Raw genomic sequence first — 19,892 nt, forward strand, 5'->3', positions numbered from 1 at the left:
CTTATTTGGTAAGTTGTTTAATAAAAACATTTAATTGGTGTTAGGTTTTATTTCTCAAATAAAGAGAGAAAAAAACTGAATAGCATTGCAGTTGCATAAATCTGAAGTGAAATGCAAAATTGACGGCATTGACAAAGGGGTAGACATCGCACAGGGATTCTACAAGATTCATAAGGAGGTAAAATGACACGAAATGCCAGTGAACTATTGACCGGTAAAATTCTGACATTAAGAGTTACGGCATACTGATAGCTAAAAAAAAAAAATGAAAAATTGCCGAAATATTAAAGGATCATTATATCATAAAAATCATAGTATTGGGAATTGTTCACATCTTGTCAGTAATTTTCCACAAAGATTGGTTTAAGACTCTCAAAGGAGAAAATCACAGATGTGTTTCTGCTGAATGTAAGCAGAGAGTCATATAATTTCCAAAAAAAACCCCAACTCTTCTGGTTATAATAACTTGCATAATTATTTGTCCCGTGCTACCTTTTTGTTTAAAAACATTGTTAATACCGTGCATGCATCTCTCCTGTATCTCGAAGGTTTGGTCGACTAACTTCAAACAGTTACATTTGAGGCTTGAAAATTAACATCAAACGAAGTGTTCGACAAAAACAATACTTCTAAGTACAAAAAAGTTATTCTGACAGCACTTATCGGTACAAAAAACCCCATTTAGACAAAATTACGCATAATACCAAAATATTATGAATTCACAAAAGGCTTAAAAAGTCAAATACAACGGGCATTTTTTCTAACTTGAACTGATTAATCTTAACAGGCCAATAAATGTTGTCGAACTATTTTCATTAGTTAATCAAGAATTCTTGTTTTGTTTGCCGTGCTTTTAACTACATCACTGTAAAAAAAAAAAACCCCTAAAAATATGAACAATAACTGCACCTAAATTTCCCAAATTGTAATGAATGGCTTTAAAATGTGCATAGCAAAGATCGTCAGCAAAGATCTATGTTAAATGTATCGCCAGTCTATCTATTCCGAAATCGCCAGTCTTCCCCTCCGCACGAGTTCGAGACAGAGAATCGCGAGTCTTCACCCCGAATGTATATAAACTCGTGCGGATACAGAACATTCATATCCACAGAAATACCCTGATCAAATGAACATGGCTGTTCCACCAGGAGGACCTATGGAGATCTGCTTCTCTTTTGATACTACTGGGTCGATGTCCAGTTCTATAAACGCTGTAAAAGAAAATGTGCAAGAATTGATACTACGACTACAGACGGACATACCCGGTCTTAGAATCGCTGTCTTCGCTCATGGTGATTATTGTAATAAAAACTCGTCATATGTCACCAAACACATTGACTTTTCAACCGATTTGAAAGAACTGTGTAACTGGGTGAAAAATGTTGAATCCACGGGTGGCGGCGATAGCGATGAATGTTATGAATTGGTGTTGCATGAGGTTCAAAGTCTTTCGTGGACGCCGGGATCACAGAGAGCTCTGGTGATGATTGGAGATGCAAATCCGCATGGTGTAAATTACCCAGACAATAAATTGAGATTAGATTGGGAAGTGGAATTAGACAAATTGGCAGCAATGGTGAGTACTTTTATGCAATAATTAGAGTGTACACGCTTTTGATGGTAAATTAATTTCGATCACTTATAATTCAAATCAACATTAAAAGCAAAGCCCTTTAAATTTGGCTCATAAACACTTTTCAATTCATTTAGAGTGTCCGCGTGTACGGTGTACAGTGCAGAGGTTCGTGCGATGAGAGAACCAAAAACTTCTACCAAACACTGGCCAACAAGACAGCGGGCAGACGAATGGAGTTGGAGCAGTTTTCCAACCTATTTGATTTTATCATGGCTATTTGCTACAGAGAGCAAGGAGCAGAGTTTCTAGACCTCTATGAACAGGAAGTCCGTGCCAGAGATGCTAGAATGGGTCTCCATAAGGAACTGCACGCTCTGTTCGGGGCTCTAAGAGAGGGAGAAGAAGAACCTTCAACGTCCTCGTCAACCGCAGAGAAGCCAAAGTCCAGAACACTTCCATTCAAGCCAGCTCTGAAAAAGAAACCTTCGCTCACAAAGGCTCCTTCCATTACCAAACTGAAGAAAAACAGTTCCCTCATTCATAAAGTCAAGAAAACCATCGCCAAAAAGAAACCCAGGTCTGCAGTCGATAGAAAGAAGGCGAAACTCTTGGCCATTTCTCGTCAAAAGGTACGTAGAAGCTTTTTTCTTCTTCTTCAGAATACACCCCATTAGATTGAGATTGTTTCTCGGCCCTTAATAGAACACTTTGGCTAACCAGAGGCTTTCCATTTATCGATCCAGCCTGCTCTCTTTTTCGGGATTCCTTGGCTGGCGTAAATGTTTGTTGTTTGACCACGCAGCTCTTTACCATTTGTGGTAAATTGTATTTCATAATATTTCAGATGAACGCTCTTAGAAAACTGAAGAGAGAAAACGTTCCGGACACGAACTTTTCTTTAAACAAAATACAGTGGTCCCCATGGGAACTAGTTATCTCTCCCACCAAACCAGAAAACGACTCTTTGTGGACTGAAAGATACAGAGGAAGAAAGGGTTTCCGCAAAACCAGCGTCTGCGGAGGAAAGACTTTTCCTGCAGCTGTGTACGAGTTCTCTGTGAGGAAACTTTCCGATCCTAAACGTTACGTGACATACTGTAAATTGTCGTCAGGATTCACCAAGACGAGGTGTTGGGAATCGAGACTTTTATCTCATTCTGACGTTCGATCCCAAGTCAACAAAATTGTTGCTTTAGGGTATTCCGTCTATGTACGACGATGTTTGTTGAATGATTCTAACAAAGACACTGTCAGGAAATCATTACTTCGATATGACTATGCTTGGAAGCGAGTTACAAATGTAAGGGATTCGCAAAGAGATATATCAGTAGCATAATTTCTGTCATGTTATTTATTCTATGTCGTTTCTATAGTACTTGTGTTGCGTTTTTATATCAGAATATTGATTCTGAAGTTGTTGTTGTTTTTCAAATAAAACAAATATGAATGCACCTCTTACTTATGTCACTTTACAAATTTCACGACATGCCACTGGTATATTTTAAGCTTCATAAAGTAAAATAGTTCATGAAATATATCAAATAAGGAATTGAATGGAAAATTGAATAGCATTGCAATTGTGAAAATCAGAAGTGAAGTGCAAACCTTACAGCATTGACGAAAGGGTGGCATCGCAAGGGAATCTGCAAGATTCAAAGGGGAGCTAATATAACACGAAATGCCGGTCAACCGTTGACCGGTAGAATTCTGACATTGACAGCTACGGCGTGCTATTAGTAGGGATTGTAAACATTTGGCAGTAATAAGAGTGGGTAAGCTTGGCAAAGCTAAAAAATAAAAAAATTGTCGAAATATTAAAGGATCAATGTCTCACAAAAATCAAAGTATTGGAAATTGTTCCCACGTCTTGTCAGTAATTTTCCACAAAGATTGATTTAGATTCTTGAAGGAAAAAAAAACAGAGATGTGTTTCTGCTGAATGTAAGCAGGCAGAGATGATTCTAGTCACAGTATTTAAAAAAAAAAACTGTACTCGTTATAGTAACTTGCTTAAATATCTGTCCCGTGTTACCTTAAAGTGTTGTTTTGAAACACACACGTAAATTTTGAACTGCGTCGAGGAAATATTAATTTCATTATCATTTCGCAAAATTCACTTGAACTACCAATCTATTCAAACTGGGTGACTATACTGAGATTACAGTCCTTTGAAATGCAAACAAGGATCGCTCCATTTTTTTTTTGTATTCAAACTTCCATGTACAAATTATTGACATTTTCTCATATACTTAGGTTACAGTGCATACACATCACATATTCACTTTCTTTAAGATATAAGTATAAACACCGACAAACAGACATATATATGCACAAACAATCTCGAATACTTTCTTTATCAACCATGGAAGTTTGAGTATTTTTAGTTAAGAAGGGGGGGGGGGGGGGTGTGAAGGAGGGCGGAGAAAGAGAGGGGAACACAATCTATCAAAAGTCATACATATGCAAGAGGATACATAATAGTATACTTATATTTTCGTTTGCTATAATTTGATTAAATATCCTTGCAGCTATTATAAACACAGTTCATAACAAGTCACAAATAGTTTGCCAATACTTTTAATACTCAGCAAATTTACAATTCTTAAGTAACAGTAGTTTCTCAATATGTATTCAATCAGTGACAGTTCGTTTTAACATGAGCGTCAAGAGGTTTGGGACATTCTTATATTTACTGGCAAAAATAAATTGTTTTACTGTAAGAATCGCCCCATGTAAATGTTCATGTTAATGGTATGTTGAAAATAGCTTGGTTCAAATCCTTTATTTTTGTATTGGTGACTCGAAATGAACTTAAAGTGCTTGTCATATGGCATATGTGTTAAACATATGTACGATGATCTTTATGTATATGTTAAGAAAAACGTGGCACGAACCTTGTTCGCACGAAAAACATTATTTGTAGCGTACATGCATCTCTCCTGTATCTCGAAGGTTTGGTCGATTAACTTCAAATTTAAAAAGTTACATTTTAGGTTTGCATTTTAACAACAAACGAAGTTTTGGACAAAACCACTACTTCTCAGTACCAAAACGTTATTCTGACAGCACTTATCGGTACAAAAAACCCCATTTAGACAAAATTCACATAATACCAAAATATTTTGAATTCACAAAAGGCTTAAAAAGTCAAATAAAACGCATTTTTCTGACAAGAACTGATTAGTCTTAACAGGCCAATAAATGTTGGCGAACTATTTTTATGACTTAATCAAGAATTCTTGCTATGTTTGCTGTGCTTCTAACTACATCACTGTAAAAAAAAACCCCTTAAAATAAGTTAACTGCAGGTTAATTTTCCAAAATGTATTGAAAGGCTTTAAAATGTGCATAGCAAAGATCGGCAGCAAAAATCTATGCTAAATGTATCGCCAGTCTATCCTATCCCGAAATCGCCAGTCTTCCCCTCCGCACGAGTTCGAGACAGAGAATCGCGAGTCTTCACCCCGAATGTATATAAACTCGTGCGGATACAGAACATTCATATCCACAGAAATACCCTGATCAAATGAACATGGCTGTTCCACCAGGAGGACCTATGGAGATCTGCTTCTCTTTTGATACTACTGGGTCGATGTCCAGTTCTATAAACGCTGTAAAAGAAAATGTGCAAGAATTGATACTACGACTACAGACGGACATACCCGGTCTTAGAATCGCTGTCTTCGCTCATGGTGATTATTGTGATAAAAACTCGTCATATGTCACCAAACACATTGACTTTTCAACCGATTTGAAAGAACTGTGTAACTGGGTGAAAAATGTTGAATCCACGGGTGGCGGCGATAGCGATGAATGTTATGAATTGGTGTTGCATGAGGTTCAAAGTCTTTCGTGGACGCCGGGATCACAGAGAGCTCTGGTGATGATTGGAGATGCAAATCCGCATGGTGTAAATTACCCAGACAATAAATTGAGATTAGATTGGGAAGTGGAATTAGACAAATTGGCAGCAATGGTGAGTACTTTTATGCAATAATTAGAGTGTACACGCTTTTGATGGTAAATTAATTTCGATCACTTATAATTCAAATCAACATTAAAAGCAAAGCCCTTTAAATTTTGGCTCATAAACACTTTTCAATTCATTTAGAGTGTCCGCGTGTACGGTGTACAGTGCAGAGGTTCGTGCGATGAGAGAACCAAAAACTTCTACCAAACACTGGCCAACAAGACAGCAGGCAGACGAATGGAGTTGGAGCAGTTTTCCAACCTATTTGATTTTATCATGGCTATTTGCTACAGAGAGCAAGGAGCAGAGTTTCTAGACCTCTATGAACAGGAAGTCCGTGCCAGAGATGCTAGAATGGGTCTCCATAAGGAACTGCACGCTCTATTCGGGGCTCTAAGAGAGGGAGAAGAAGAACCTTCAACGTCCTCGTCAACCGCAGAGAAGCCAAAGTCCAGAACACTTCCATTCAAGCCAGCTCTGAAAAAGAAACCTTCGCTCACAAAGGCTCCTTCCATTACCAAACTGAAGAAAAACAGTTCCCTCATTCATAAAGTCACGAAAACCATCGCCAAAAAGAAACCCAGGTCTGCAGTCGATAGAAAGAAGGCGAAACTCTTGGCCATTTCTCGTCAAAAGGTACGTAGAAGCTTTTTTCTTCTTCTTCAGAATACACCCCATTAGATTGAGATTGTTTCTCGGTCCTTAATAGAACACTTTGGCTAACCAGAGGTTTTCCATTTATCGATCCAGCCTGCTCTCTTTTTCGGGATTCCTTGGCTGGCGTAAATGTTTGTTGTTTGACCACGCAGCTCTTTACCATTTGTGGTAAATTGTATTTCATAATATTTCAGATGAACGCTCTTAGAAAACTGAAGAGAGAAAACGTTCCGGACACGAATTTTTCTTTAAACAAAATACAGTGGTCCCCATGGGAACTAGTTATCTCTCCCACCAAACCAGAAAACGACTCTTTGTGGACTGAAAGATACAGAGGAAGAAAGGGTTTCCGCAAAACCAGCGTCTGCGGAGGAAAGACTTTTCCTGCAGCTGTGTACGAGTTCTCTGTGAGGAAACTTTCCGATCCTAAACGTTACGTGACATACTGTAAATTGTCGTCAGGATTCACCAAGACGAGGTGTTGGGAATCGAGACTTTTATCTCATTCTGACGTTCGATCCCAAGTCAACAAAATTGTTGCTTTAGGGTATTCCGTCTATGTACGACGATGTTTGTTGAATGATTCTAACAAAGACACTGTCAGGAAATCATTACTTCGATATGACTATGCTTGGAAGCGAGTTACAAATGTAAGGGATTCGCAAAGAGATATATCAGTAGCATAATTTCTGTCATGTTATTTATTCTATGTCGTTTCTATAGTACTTGTGTTGCGTTTTTATATCAGAATATTGATTCTGAAGTTGTTGTTGTTTTTCAAATAAAACAAATATGAATGCACCTCTTACTTATGTCACTTTACAAATTTCACGACATGCCACTGGTATATTTTAAGCTTCATAAAGTAAAATAGTTCATGAAATATATCAAATAAGGAATTGAATGGAAAATTGAATAGCATTGCAATTGTGAAAATCAGAAGTGAAGTGCAAACCTTACAGCATTGACGAAAGGGTGGCATCGCAAGGGAATCTGCAAGATTCAAAGGGGAGCTAATATAACACGAAATGCCGGTCAACCGTTGACCGGTAGAATTCTGACATTGACAGCTACGGCGTGCTATTAGTAGGGATTGTAAACATTTGGCAGTAATAAGAGTGGGTAAGCTTGGCAAAGCTAAAAAATAAAAAAAATTGTCGAAATATTAAAGGATCAATGTCTCACAAAAATCAAAGTATTGGAAATTGTTCCCACGTCTTGTCAGTAATTTTCCACAAAGATTGATTTAGATTCTTGAAGGAAAAAAAAACAGAGATGTGTTTCTGCTGAATGTAAGCAGGCAGAGATGATTCTAGTCACAGTATTTAAAAAAAAAACTGTTCTGGTTATAGTCACTTGCGTAAATATTTGTCCAGTGTTACCTTAAAGTGTTGTTTTGAAACACACACGTAAATTTTGAACTGCGTCGAGGAAATATTAATTTCATTATCATTACGCAAAATTCACTTGAACTACCAATCTATTCAAACTGGGTGACTATACTGAGATTACAGTCCTTTGAAATGCAAACAAGGATCGCTCCATGTTTTTTTTTTGTATTCAAACTTCCATGTACAAATTATTGACATTTTCTCATATACTTAGGTTACAGTGCATACACATCACATATTCACTTTCTTTAAGATATAAGTATAAACACCGACAAACAGACATATATATGCACAAACAATCTCGAATACTTTCTTTATCAACCATGGAAGTTTGAGTATTTTTAGTTAAGAAGGGGGGGGGGTGTGTGAAGGAGGGCGGAGAAAGAGAGGGGAACACAATCTATCAAAAGTCATACATATGCAAGAGGATACATAATAGTATACTTATATTTTCGTTTGCTATAATTTGATTAAATATCCTTGCAGCTATTATAAACACAGTTCATAACAAGTCACAAATAGTTTGCCAATACTTTTAATACTCAGCAAATTTACAATTCTTAAGTAACAGTAGTTTCTCAATATGTATTCAATCAGTGACAGTTCGTTTTAACATGAGCGTCAAGAGGTTTGGGACATTCTTATATTTACTGGCAAAAATGAATTGTTTTACTGTAAGAATCGCCCCATGTAAATGTTCATGTTAATGGTATGTTGAAAATAGCTTGGTTCAAATCCTTTATTTTTGTATTGGTGACTCAAATGAACTTAAAGTGCTTGTCATATGGCATATGTGTTAAACATATGTACGATGATCTTTATGTATATGTTAAGAAAAACGTGGCACGAACCTTGTTCGCACGAAAAACATTATTTGTAGCGTACATGCATCTCTCCTGTATCTCGAAGGTTTGGTCGATTAACTTCAAATTTAAAAAGTTACATTTTAGGTTTGCATTTTAACAACAAACGAAGTTTTGGACAAAACCACTACTTCTCAGTACCAAAACGTTATTCTGACAGCACTTATCGGTACAAAAAACCCCATTTAGACAAAATTCACATAATACCAAAATATTTTGAATTCACAAAAGGCTTAAAAAGTCAAATAAAACGCATTTTTCTGACAAGAACTGATTAGTCTTAACAGGCCAATAAATGTTGGCGAACTATTTTTATGACTTAATCAAGAATTCTTGCTATGTTTGCTGTGCTTCTAACTACATCACTGTAAAAAAAACCCCTTAAAATAAGTTAACTGCAGGTTAATTTTCCAAAATGTATTGAAAGGCTTTAAAATGTGCATAGCAAAGATCGGCAGCAAAAATCTATGCTAAATGTATCGCCAGTCTATCCTATCCCGAAATCGCCAGTCTTCCCCTCCGCACGAGTTCGAGACAGAGAATCGCGAGTCTTCACCCCGAATGTATATAAACTCGTGCGGATACAGAACATTCATATCCACAGAAATACCCTGATCAAATGAACATGGCTGTTCCACCAGGAGGACCTATGGAGATCTGCTTCTCTTTTGATACTACTGGGTCGATGTCCAGTTCTATAAACGCTGTAAAAGAAAATGTGCAAGAATTGATACTACGACTACAGACGGACATACCCGGTCTTAGAATCGCTGTCTTCGCTCATGGTGATTATTGTGATAAAAACTCGTCATATGTCACCAAACACATTGACTTTTCAACCGATTTGAAAGAACTGTGTAACTGGGTGAAAAATGTTGAATCCACGGGTGGCGGCGATAGCGATGAATGTTATGAATTGGTGTTGCATGAGGTTCAAAGTCTTTCGTGGACGCCGGGATCACAGAGAGCTCTGGTGATGATTGGAGATGCAAATCCGCATGGTGTAAATTACCCAGACAATAAATTGAGATTAGATTGGGAAGTGGAATTAGACAAATTGGCAGCAATGGTGAGTACTTTTATGCAATAATTAGAGTGTACACGCTTTTGATGGTAAATTAATTTCGATCACTTATAATTCAAATCAACATTAAAAGCAAAGCCCTTTAAATTTTGGCTCATAAACACTTTTCAATTCATTTAGAGTGTCCGCGTGTACGGTGTACAGTGCAGAGGTTCGTGCGATGAGAGAACCAAAAACTTCTACCAAACACTGGCCAACAAGACAGCAGGCAGACGAATGGAGTTGGAGCAGTTTTCCAACCTATTTGATTTTATCATGGCTATTTGCTACAGAGAGCAAGGAGCAGAGTTTCTAGACCTCTATGAACAGGAAGTCCGTGCCAGAGATGCTAGAATGGGTCTCCATAAGGAACTGCACGCTCTATTCGGGGCTCTAAGAGAGGGAGAAGAAGAACCTTCAACGTCCTCGTCAACCGCAGAGAAGCCAAAGTCCAGAACACTTCCATTCAAGCCAGCTCTGAAAAAGAAACCTTCGCTCACAAAGGCTCCTTCCATTACCAAACTGAAGAAAAACAGTTCCCTCATTCATAAAGTCACGAAAACCATCGCCAAAAAGAAACCCAGGTCTGCAGTCGATAGAAAGAAGGCGAAACTCTTGGCCATTTCTCGTCAAAAGGTACGTAGAAGCTTTTTTCTTCTTCTTCAGAATACACCCCATTAGATTGAGATTGTTTCTCGGTCCTTAATAGAACACTTTGGCTAACCAGAGGTTTTCCATTTATCGATCCAGCCTGCTCTCTTTTTCGGGATTCCTTGGCTGGCGTAAATGTTTGTTGTTTGACCACGCAGCTCTTTACCATTTGTGGTAAATTGTATTTCATAATATTTCAGATGAACGCTCTTAGAAAACTGAAGAGAGAAAACGTTCCGGACACGAATTTTTCTTTAAACAAAATACAGTGGTCCCCATGGGAACTAGTTATCTCTCCCACCAAACCAGAAAACGACTCTTTGTGGACTGAAAGATACAGAGGAAGAAAGGGTTTCCGCAAAACCAGCGTCTGCGGAGGAAAGACTTTTCCTGCAGCTGTGTACGAGTTCTCTGTGAGGAAACTTTCCGATCCTAAACGTTACGTGACATACTGTAAATTGTCGTCAGGATTCACCAAGACGAGGTGTTGGGAATCGAGACTTTTATCTCATTCTGACGTTCGATCCCAAGTCAACAAAATTGTTGCTTTAGGGTATTCCGTCTATGTACGACGATGTTTGTTGAATGATTCTAACAAAGACACTGTCAGGAAATCATTACTTCGATATGACTATGCTTGGAAGCGAGTTACAAATGTAAGGGATTCGCAAAGAGATATATCAGTAGCATAATTTCTGTCATGTTATTTATTCTATGTCGTTTCTATAGTACTTGTGTTGCGTTTTTATATCAGAATATTGATTCTGAAGTTGTTGTTGTTTTTCAAATAAAACAAATATGAATGCACCTCTTACTTATGTCACTTTACAAATTTCACGACATGCCACTGGTATATTTTAAGCTTCATAAAGTAAAATAGTTCATGAAATATATCAAATAAGGAATTGAATGGAAAATTGAATAGCATTGCAATTGTGAAAATCAGAAGTGAAGTGCAAACCTTACAGCATTGACGAAAGGGTGGCATCGCAAGGGAATCTGCAAGATTCAAAGGGGAGCTAATATAACACGAAATGCCGGTCAACCGTTGACCGGTAGAATTCTGACATTGACAGCTACGGCGTGCTATTAGTAGGGATTGTAAACATTTGGCAGTAATAAGAGTGGGTAAGCTTGGCAAAGCTAAAAAATAAAAAAAATTGTCGAAATATTAAAGGATCAATGTCTCACAAAAATCAAAGTATTGGAAATTGTTCCCACGTCTTGTCAGTAATTTTCCACAAAGATTGATTTAGATTCTTGAAGGAAAAAAAAACAGAGATGTGTTTCTGCTGAATGTAAGCAGGCAGAGATGATTCTAGTCACAGTATTTAAAAAAAAAACTGTTCTGGTTATAGTCACTTGCGTAAATATTTGTCCAGTGTTACCTTAAAGTGTTGTTTTGAAACACACACGTAAATTTTGAACTGCGTCGAGGAAATATTAATTTCATTATCATTACGCAAAATTCACTTGAACTACCAATCTATTCAAACTGGGTGACTATACTGAGATTACAGTCCTTTGAAATGCAAACAAGGATCGCTCCATGTTTTTTTTTTGTATTCAAACTTCCATGTACAAATTATTGACATTTTCTCATATACTTAGGTTACAGTGCATACACATCACATATTCACTTTCTTTAAGATATAAGTATAAACACCGACAAACAGACATATATATGCACAAACAATCTCGAATACTTTCTTTATCAACCATGGAAGTTTGAGTATTTTTAGTTAAGAAGGGGGGGGGGTGTGTGAAGGAGGGCGGAGAAAGAGAGGGGAACACAATCTATCAAAAGTCATACATATGCAAGAGGATACATAATAGTATACTTATATTTTCGTTTGCTATAATTTGATTAAATATCCTTGCAGCTATTATAAACACAGTTCATAACAAGTCACAAATAGTTTGCCAATACTTTTAATACTCAGCAAATTTACAATTCTTAAGTAACAGTAGTTTCTCAATATGTATTCAATCAGTGACAGTTCGTTTTAACATGAGCGTCAAGAGGTTTGGGACATTCTTATATTTACTGGCAAAAATGAATTGTTTTACTGTAAGAATCGCCCCATGTAAATGTTCATGTTAATGGTATGTTGAAAATAGCTTGGTTCAAATCCTTTATTTTTGTATTGGTGACTCAAATGAACTTAAAGTGCTTGTCATATGGCATATGTGTTAAACATATGTACGATGATCTTTATGTATATGTTAAGAAAAACGTGGCACGAACCTTGTTCGCACGAAAAACATTATTTGTAGCGTACATGCATCTCTCCTGTATCTCGAAGGTTTGGTCGATTAACTTCAAATTTAAAAAGTTACATTTTAGGTTTGCATTTTAACAACAAACGAAGTTTTGGACAAAACCACTACTTCTCAGTACCAAAACGTTATTCTGACAGCACTTATCGGTACAAAAAACCCCATTTAGACAAAATTCACATAATACCAAAATATTTTGAATTCACAAAAGGCTTAAAAAGTCAAATAAAACGCATTTTTCTGACAAGAACTGATTAGTCTTAACAGGCCAATAAATGTTGGCGAACTATTTTTATGACTTAATCAAGAATTCTTGCTATGTTTGCTGTGCTTCTAACTACATCACTGTAAAAAAAACCCCTTAAAATAAGTTAACTGCAGGTTAATTTTCCAAAATGTATTGAAAGGCTTTAAAATGTGCATAGCAAAGATCGGCAGCAAAAATCTATGCTAAATGTATCGCCAGTCTATCCTATCCCGAAATCGCCAGTCTTCCCCTCCGCACGAGTTCGAGACAGAGAATCGCGAGTCTTCACCCCGAATGTATATAAACTCGTGCGGATACAGAACATTCATATCCACAGAAATACCCTGATCAAATGAACATGGCTGTTCCACCAGGAGGACCTATGGAGATCTGCTTCTCTTTTGATACTACTGGGTCGATGTCCAGTTCTATAAACGCTGTAAAAGAAAATGTGCAAGAATTGATACTACGACTACAGACGGACATACCCGGTCTTAGAATCGCTGTCTTCGCTCATGGTGATTATTGTGATAAAAACTCGTCATATGTCACCAAACACATTGACTTTTCAACCGATTTGAAAGAACTGTGTAACTGGGTGAAAAATGTTGAATCCACGGGTGGCGGCGATAGCGATGAATGTTATGAATTGGTGTTGCATGAGGTTCAAAGTCTTTCGTGGACGCCGGGATCACAGAGAGCTCTGGTGATGATTGGAGATGCAAATCCGCATGGTGTAAATTACCCAGACAATAAATTGAGATTAGATTGGGAAGTGGAATTAGACAAATTGGCAGCAATGGTGAGTACTTTTATGCAATAATTAGAGTGTACACGCTTTTGATGGTAAATTAATTTCGATCACTTATAATTCAAATCAACATTAAAAGCAAAGCCCTTTAAATTTTGGCTCATAAACACTTTTCAATTCATTTAGAGTGTCCGCGTGTACGGTGTACAGTGCAGAGGTTCGTGCGATGAGAGAACCAAAAACTTCTACCAAACACTGGCCAACAAGACAGCAGGCAGACGAATGGAGTTGGAGCAGTTTTCCAACCTATTTGATTTTATCATGGCTATTTGCTACAGAGAGCAAGGAGCAGAGTTTCTAGACCTCTATGAACAGGAAGTCCGTGCCAGAGATGCTAGAATGGGTCTCCATAAGGAACTGCACGCTCTATTCGGGGCTCTAAGAGAGGGAGAAGAAGAACCTTCAACGTCCTCGTCAACCGCAGAGAAGCCAAAGTCCAGAACACTTCCATTCAAGCCAGCTCTGAAAAAGAAACCTTCGCTCACAAAGGCTCCTTCCATTACCAAACTGAAGAAAAACAGTTCCCTCATTCATAAAGTCACGAAAACCATCGCCAAAAAGAAACCCAGGTCTGCAGTCGATAGAAAGAAGGCGAAACTCTTGGCCATTTCTCGTCAAAAGGTACGTAGAAGCTTTTTTCTTCTTCTTCAGAATACACCCCATTAGATTGAGATTGTTTCTCGGTCCTTAATAGAACACTTTGGCTAACCAGAGGTTTTCCATTTATCGATCCAGCCTGCTCTCTTTTTCGGGATTCCTTGGCTGGCGTAAATGTTTGTTGTTTGACCACGCAGCTCTTTACCATTTGTGGTAAATTGTATTTCATAATATTTCAGATGAACGCTCTTAGAAAACTGAAGAGAGAAAACGTTCCGGACACGAATTTTTCTTTAAACAAAATACAGTGGTCCCCATGGGAACTAGTTATCTCTCCCACCAAACCAGAAAACGACTCTTTGTGGACTGAAAGATACAGAGGAAGAAAGGGTTTCCGCAAAACCAGCGTCTGCGGAGGAAAGACTTTTCCTGCAGCTGTGTACGAGTTCTCTGTGAGGAAACTTTCCGATCCTAAACGTTACGTGACATACTGTAAATTGTCGTCAGGATTCACCAAGACGAGGTGTTGGGAATCGAGACTTTTATCTCATTCTGACGTTCGATCCCAAGTCAACAAAATTGTTGCTTTAGGGTATTCCGTCTATGTACGACGATGTTTGTTGAATGATTCTAACAAAGACACTGTCAGGAAATCATTACTTCGATATGACTATGCTTGGAAGCGAGTTACAAATGTAAGGGATTCGCAAAGAGATATATCAGTAGCATAATTTCTGTCATGTTATTTATTCTATGTCGTTTCTATAGTACTTGTGTTGCGTTTTTATATCAGAATATTGATTCTGAAGTTGTTGTTGTTTTTCAAATAAAACAAATATGAATGCACCTCTTACTTATGTCACTTTACAAATTTCACGACATGCCACTGGTATATTTTAAGCTTCATAAAGTTAAATAGTTCATGAAATATATCAAATAAGGAATTGAATGGAAAATTGAATAGCATTGCAATTGTGAAAATCAGAAGTGAAGTGCAAACCTTACAGCATTGACGAAAGGGTGGCATCGCAAGGGAATCTGCAAGATTCAAAGGGGAGCTAATATAACACGAAATGCCGGTCAACCGTTGACCGGTAGAATTCTGACATTGACAGCTACGGCGTGCTATTAGTAGGGATTGTAAACATTTGGCAGTAATAAGAGTGGGTAAGCTTGGCAAAGCTAAAAAATAAAAAAAATTGTCGAAATATTAAAGGATCAATGTCTCACAAAAATCAAAGTATTGGAAATTGTTCCCACGTCTTGTCAGTAATTTTCCACAAAGATTGATTTAGATTCTTGAAGGAAAAAAAAACAGAGATGTGTTTCTGCTGAATGTAAGCAGGCAGAGATGATTCTAGTCACAGTATTTAAAAAAAAAACTGTTCTGGTTATAGTCACTTGCGTAAATATTTGTCCAGTGTTACCTTAAAGTGTTGTTTTGAAACACACACGTAAATTTTGAACTGCGTCGAGGAAATATTAATTTCATTATCATTACGCAAAATTCACTTGAACTACCAATCTATTCAAACTGGGTGACTATACTGAGATTACAGTCCTTTGAAATGCAAACAAGGATCGCTCCATGTTTTTTTTTTGTATTCAAACTTCCATGTACAAATTATTGACATTTTCTCATATACTTAGGTTACAGTGCATACACATCACATATTCACTTTCTTTAAGATATAAGTATAAACACCGACAAACAGACATATATATGCACAAACAATCTCGAATACTTTCTTTATCAACCATGGAAGTTTGAGTATTTTTAGTTAAGAAGGGGGGGGGTGTGTGAAGGAGGGCGGAGAAAGAGAGGGGAACACAATCTATCAAAAGTCATACATATGCAAGAGGATACATAATAGTATACTTATATTTTCGTTTGCTATAATTTGATTAAATATCCTTGCAGCTATTATAAACACAGTTCATAACAAGTCACAAATAGTTTGCCAATACTTTTAATACTCAGCAAATTTACAATTCTTAAGTAACAGTAGTTTCTCAATATGTATTCAATCAGTGACAGTTCGTTTTAACATGAGCGTCAAGAGGTTTGGGACATTCTTATATTTACTGGCAAAAATGAATTGTTTTACTGTAAGAATCGCCCCATGTAAATGTTCATGTTAATGGTATGTTGAAAATAGCTTGGTTCAAATCCTTTATTTTTGTATTGGTGACTCAAATGAACTTAAAGTGCTTGTCATATGGCATATGTGTTAAACATATGTACGATGATCTTTATGTATATGTTAAGAAAAACGTGGCACGAACCTTGTTCGCACGAAAAACATTATTTGTAGCGTACATGCATCTCTCCTGTATCTCGAAGGTTTGGTCGATTAACTTCAAATTTAAAAAGTTACATTTTAGGTTTGCATTTTAACAACAAACGAAGTTTTGGACAAAACCACTACTTCTCAGTACCAAAACGTTATTCTGACAGCACTTATCGGTACAAAAAACCCCATTTAGACAAAATTCACATAATACCAAAATATTTTGAATTCACAAAAGGCTTAAAAAGTCAAATAAAACGCATTTTTCTGACAAGAACTGATTAGTCTTAACAGGCCAATAAATGTTGGCGAACTATTTTTATGACTTAATCAAGAATTCTTGCTATGTTTGCTGTGCTTCTAACTACATCACTGTAAAAAAAACCCCTTAAAATAAGTTAACTGCAGGTTAATTTTCCAAAATGTATTGAAAGGCTTTAAAATGTGCATAGCAAAGATCGGCAGCAAAAATCTATGCTAAATGTATCGCCAGTCTATCCTATCCCGAAATCGCCAGTCTTCCCCTCCGCACGAGTTCGAGACAGAGAATCGCGAGTCTTCACCCCGAATGTATATAAACTCGTGCGGATACAGAACATTCATATCCACAGAAATACCCTGATCAAATGAACATGGCTGTTCCACCAGGAGGACCTATGGAGATCTGCTTCTCTTTTGATACTACTGGGTCGATGTCCAGTTCTATAAACGCTGTAAAAGAAAATGTGCAAGAATTGATACTACGACTACAGACGGACATACCCGGTCTTAGAATCGCTGTCTTCGCTCATGGTGATTATTGTGATAAAAACTCGTCATATGTCACCAAACACATTGACTTTTCAACCGATTTGAAAGAACTGTGTAACTGGGTGAAAAATGTTGAATCCACGGGTGGCGGCGATAGCGATGAATGTTATGAATTGGTGTTGCATGAGGTTCAAAGTCTTTCGTGGACGCCGGGATCACAGAGAGCTCTGGTGATGATTGGAGATGCAAATCCGCATGGTGTAAATTACCCAGACAATAAATTGAGATTAGATTGGGAAGTGGAATTAGACAAATTGGCAGCAATGGTGAGTACTTTTATGCAATAATTAGAGTGTACACGCTTTTGATGGTAAATTAATTTCGATCACTTATAATTCAAATCAACATTAAAAGCAAAGCCCTTTAAATTTTGGCTCATAAACACTTTTCAATTCATTTAGAGTGTCCGCGTGTACGGTGTACAGTGCAGAGGTTCGTGCGATGAGAGAACCAAAAACTTCTACCAAACACTGGCCAACAAGACAGCAGGCAGACGAATGGAGTTGGAGCAGTTTTCCAACCTATTTGATTTTATCATGGCTATTTGCTACAGAGAGCAAGGAGCAGAGTTTCTAGACCTCTATGAACAGGAAGTCCGTGCCAGAGATGCTAGAATGGGTCTCCATAAGGAACTGCACGCTCTATTCGGGGCTCTAAGAGAGGGAGAAGAAGAACCTTCAACGTCCTCGTCAACCGCAGAGAAGCCAAAGTCCAGAACACTTCCATTCAAGCCAGCTCTGAAAAAGAAACCTTCGCTCACAAAGGCTCCTTCCATTACCAAACTGAAGAAAAACAGTTCCCTCATTCATAAAGTCACGAAAACCATCGCCAAAAAGAAACCCAGGTCTGCAGTCGATAGAAAGAAGGCGAAACTCTTGGCCATTTCTCGTCAAAAGGTACGTAGAAGCTTTTTTCTTCTTCTTCAGAATACACCCCATTAGATTGAGATTGTTTCTCGGTCCTTAATAGAACACTTTGGCTAACCAGAGGTTTTCCATTTATCGATCCAGCCTGCTCTCTTTTTCGGGATTCCTTGGCTGGCGTAAATGTTTGTTGTTTGACCACGCAGCTCTTTACCATTTGTGGTAAATTGTATTTCATAATATTTCAGATGAACGCTCTTAGAAAACTGAAGAGAGAAAACGTTCCGGACACGAATTTTTCTTTAAACAAAATACAGTGGTCCCCATGGGAACTAGTTATCTCTCCCACCAAACCAGAAAACGACTCTTTGTGGACTGAAAGATACAGAGGAAGAAAGGGTTTCCGCAAAACCAGCGTCTGCGGAGGAAAGACTTTTCCTGCAGCTGTGTACGAGTTCTCTGTGAGGAAACTTTCCGATCCTAAACGTTACGTGACATACTGTAAATTGTCGTCAGGATTCACCAAGACGAGGTGTTGGGAATCGAGACTTTTATCTCATTCTGACGTTCGATCCCAAGTCAACAAAATTGTTGCTTTAGGGTATTCCGTCTATGTACGACGATGTTTGTTGAATGATTCTAACAAAGACACTGTCAGGAAATCATTACTTCGATATGACTATGCTTGGAAGCGAGTTACAAATGTAAGGGATTCGCAAAGAGATATATCAGTAGCATAATTTCTGTCATGTTATTTATTCTATGTCGTTTCTATAGTACTTGTGTTGCGTTTTTATATCAGAATATTGATTCTGAAGTTGTTGTTGTTTTTCAAATAAAACAAATATGAATGCACCTCTTACTTATGTCACTTTACAAATTTCACGACATGCCACTGGTATATTTTAAGCTTCATAAAGTAAAATAGTTCATGAAATATATCAAATAAGGAATTGAATGGAAAATTGAATAGCATTGCAATTGTGAAAATCAGAAGTGAAGTGCAAACCTTACAGCATTGACGAAAGGGTGGCATCGCAAGGGAATCTGCAAGATTCAAAGGGGAGCTAATATAACACGAAATGCCGGTCAACCGTTGACCGGTAGAATTCTGACATTGACAGCTACGGCGTGCTATTAGTAGGGATTGTAAACATTTGGCAGTAATAAGAGTGGGTAAGTTTGGCAAAGCTAAAAAATAAAAAAAATTGTCGAAATATTAAAGGATCAATGTCTCACAAAAATCAAAGTATTGGAAATTGTTCCCACGTCTTGTCAGTAATTTTCCACAAAGATTGATTTAGATTCTTGAAGGAAAAAAAAACAGAGATGTGTTTCTGCTGAATGTAAGCAGGCAGAGATGATTCTAGTCACAGTATTTAAAAAAAAAACTGTTCTGGTTATAGTCACTTGCGTAAATATTTGTCCAGTGTTACCTTAAAGTGTTGTTTTGAAACACACACGTAAATTTTGAACTGCGTCGAGGAAATATTAATTTCATTATCATTACGCAAAATTCACTTGAACTACCAATCTATTCAAACTGGGTGACTATACTGAGATTACAGTCCTTTGAAATGCAAACAAGGATCGCTCCATGTTTTTTTTTTGTATTCAAACTTCCATGTACAAATTATTGACATTTTCTCATATACTTAGGTTACAGTGCATACACATCACATATTCACTTTCTTTAAGATATAAGTATAAACACCGACAAACAGACATATATATGCACAAACAATCTCGAATACTTTCTTTATCAACCATGGAAGTTTGAGTATTTTTAGTTAAGAAGGGGGGGGGGGGGTGTGTGAAGGAG

At 37.4% G+C, this 19,892-nt stretch overlaps 5 pseudogenes; all 5 read left to right on the forward strand.

Moving 5' to 3' along the window:
* Positions 1-1,068: 1,068 nt before the first annotated feature.
* LOC128155568 (uncharacterized) lies at positions 1,069-3,027 on the forward strand (annotated as a pseudogene).
* Positions 3,028-5,044: 2,017 nt separating this feature from the next.
* LOC128155823 (uncharacterized) lies at positions 5,045-7,004 on the forward strand (annotated as a pseudogene).
* Positions 7,005-9,018: 2,014 nt separating this feature from the next.
* Positions 9,019-10,978, forward strand: LOC128155849 (uncharacterized; annotated as a pseudogene).
* Positions 10,979-12,992: 2,014 nt separating this feature from the next.
* On the forward strand, positions 12,993-14,952 carry LOC128155853 (uncharacterized; annotated as a pseudogene).
* A 2,013-nt stretch (positions 14,953-16,965) lies between these two features.
* Positions 16,966-18,925, forward strand: LOC128155833 (uncharacterized; annotated as a pseudogene).
* Positions 18,926-19,892: the final 967 nt, after the last annotated feature.

Source organism: Crassostrea angulata, chromosome 7 (genome assembly GCF_025612915.1).
Source record: "Crassostrea angulata isolate pt1a10 chromosome 7, ASM2561291v2, whole genome shotgun sequence".
Taxonomy (NCBI): domain Eukaryota; kingdom Metazoa; phylum Mollusca; class Bivalvia; order Ostreida; family Ostreidae; genus Magallana; species Magallana angulata.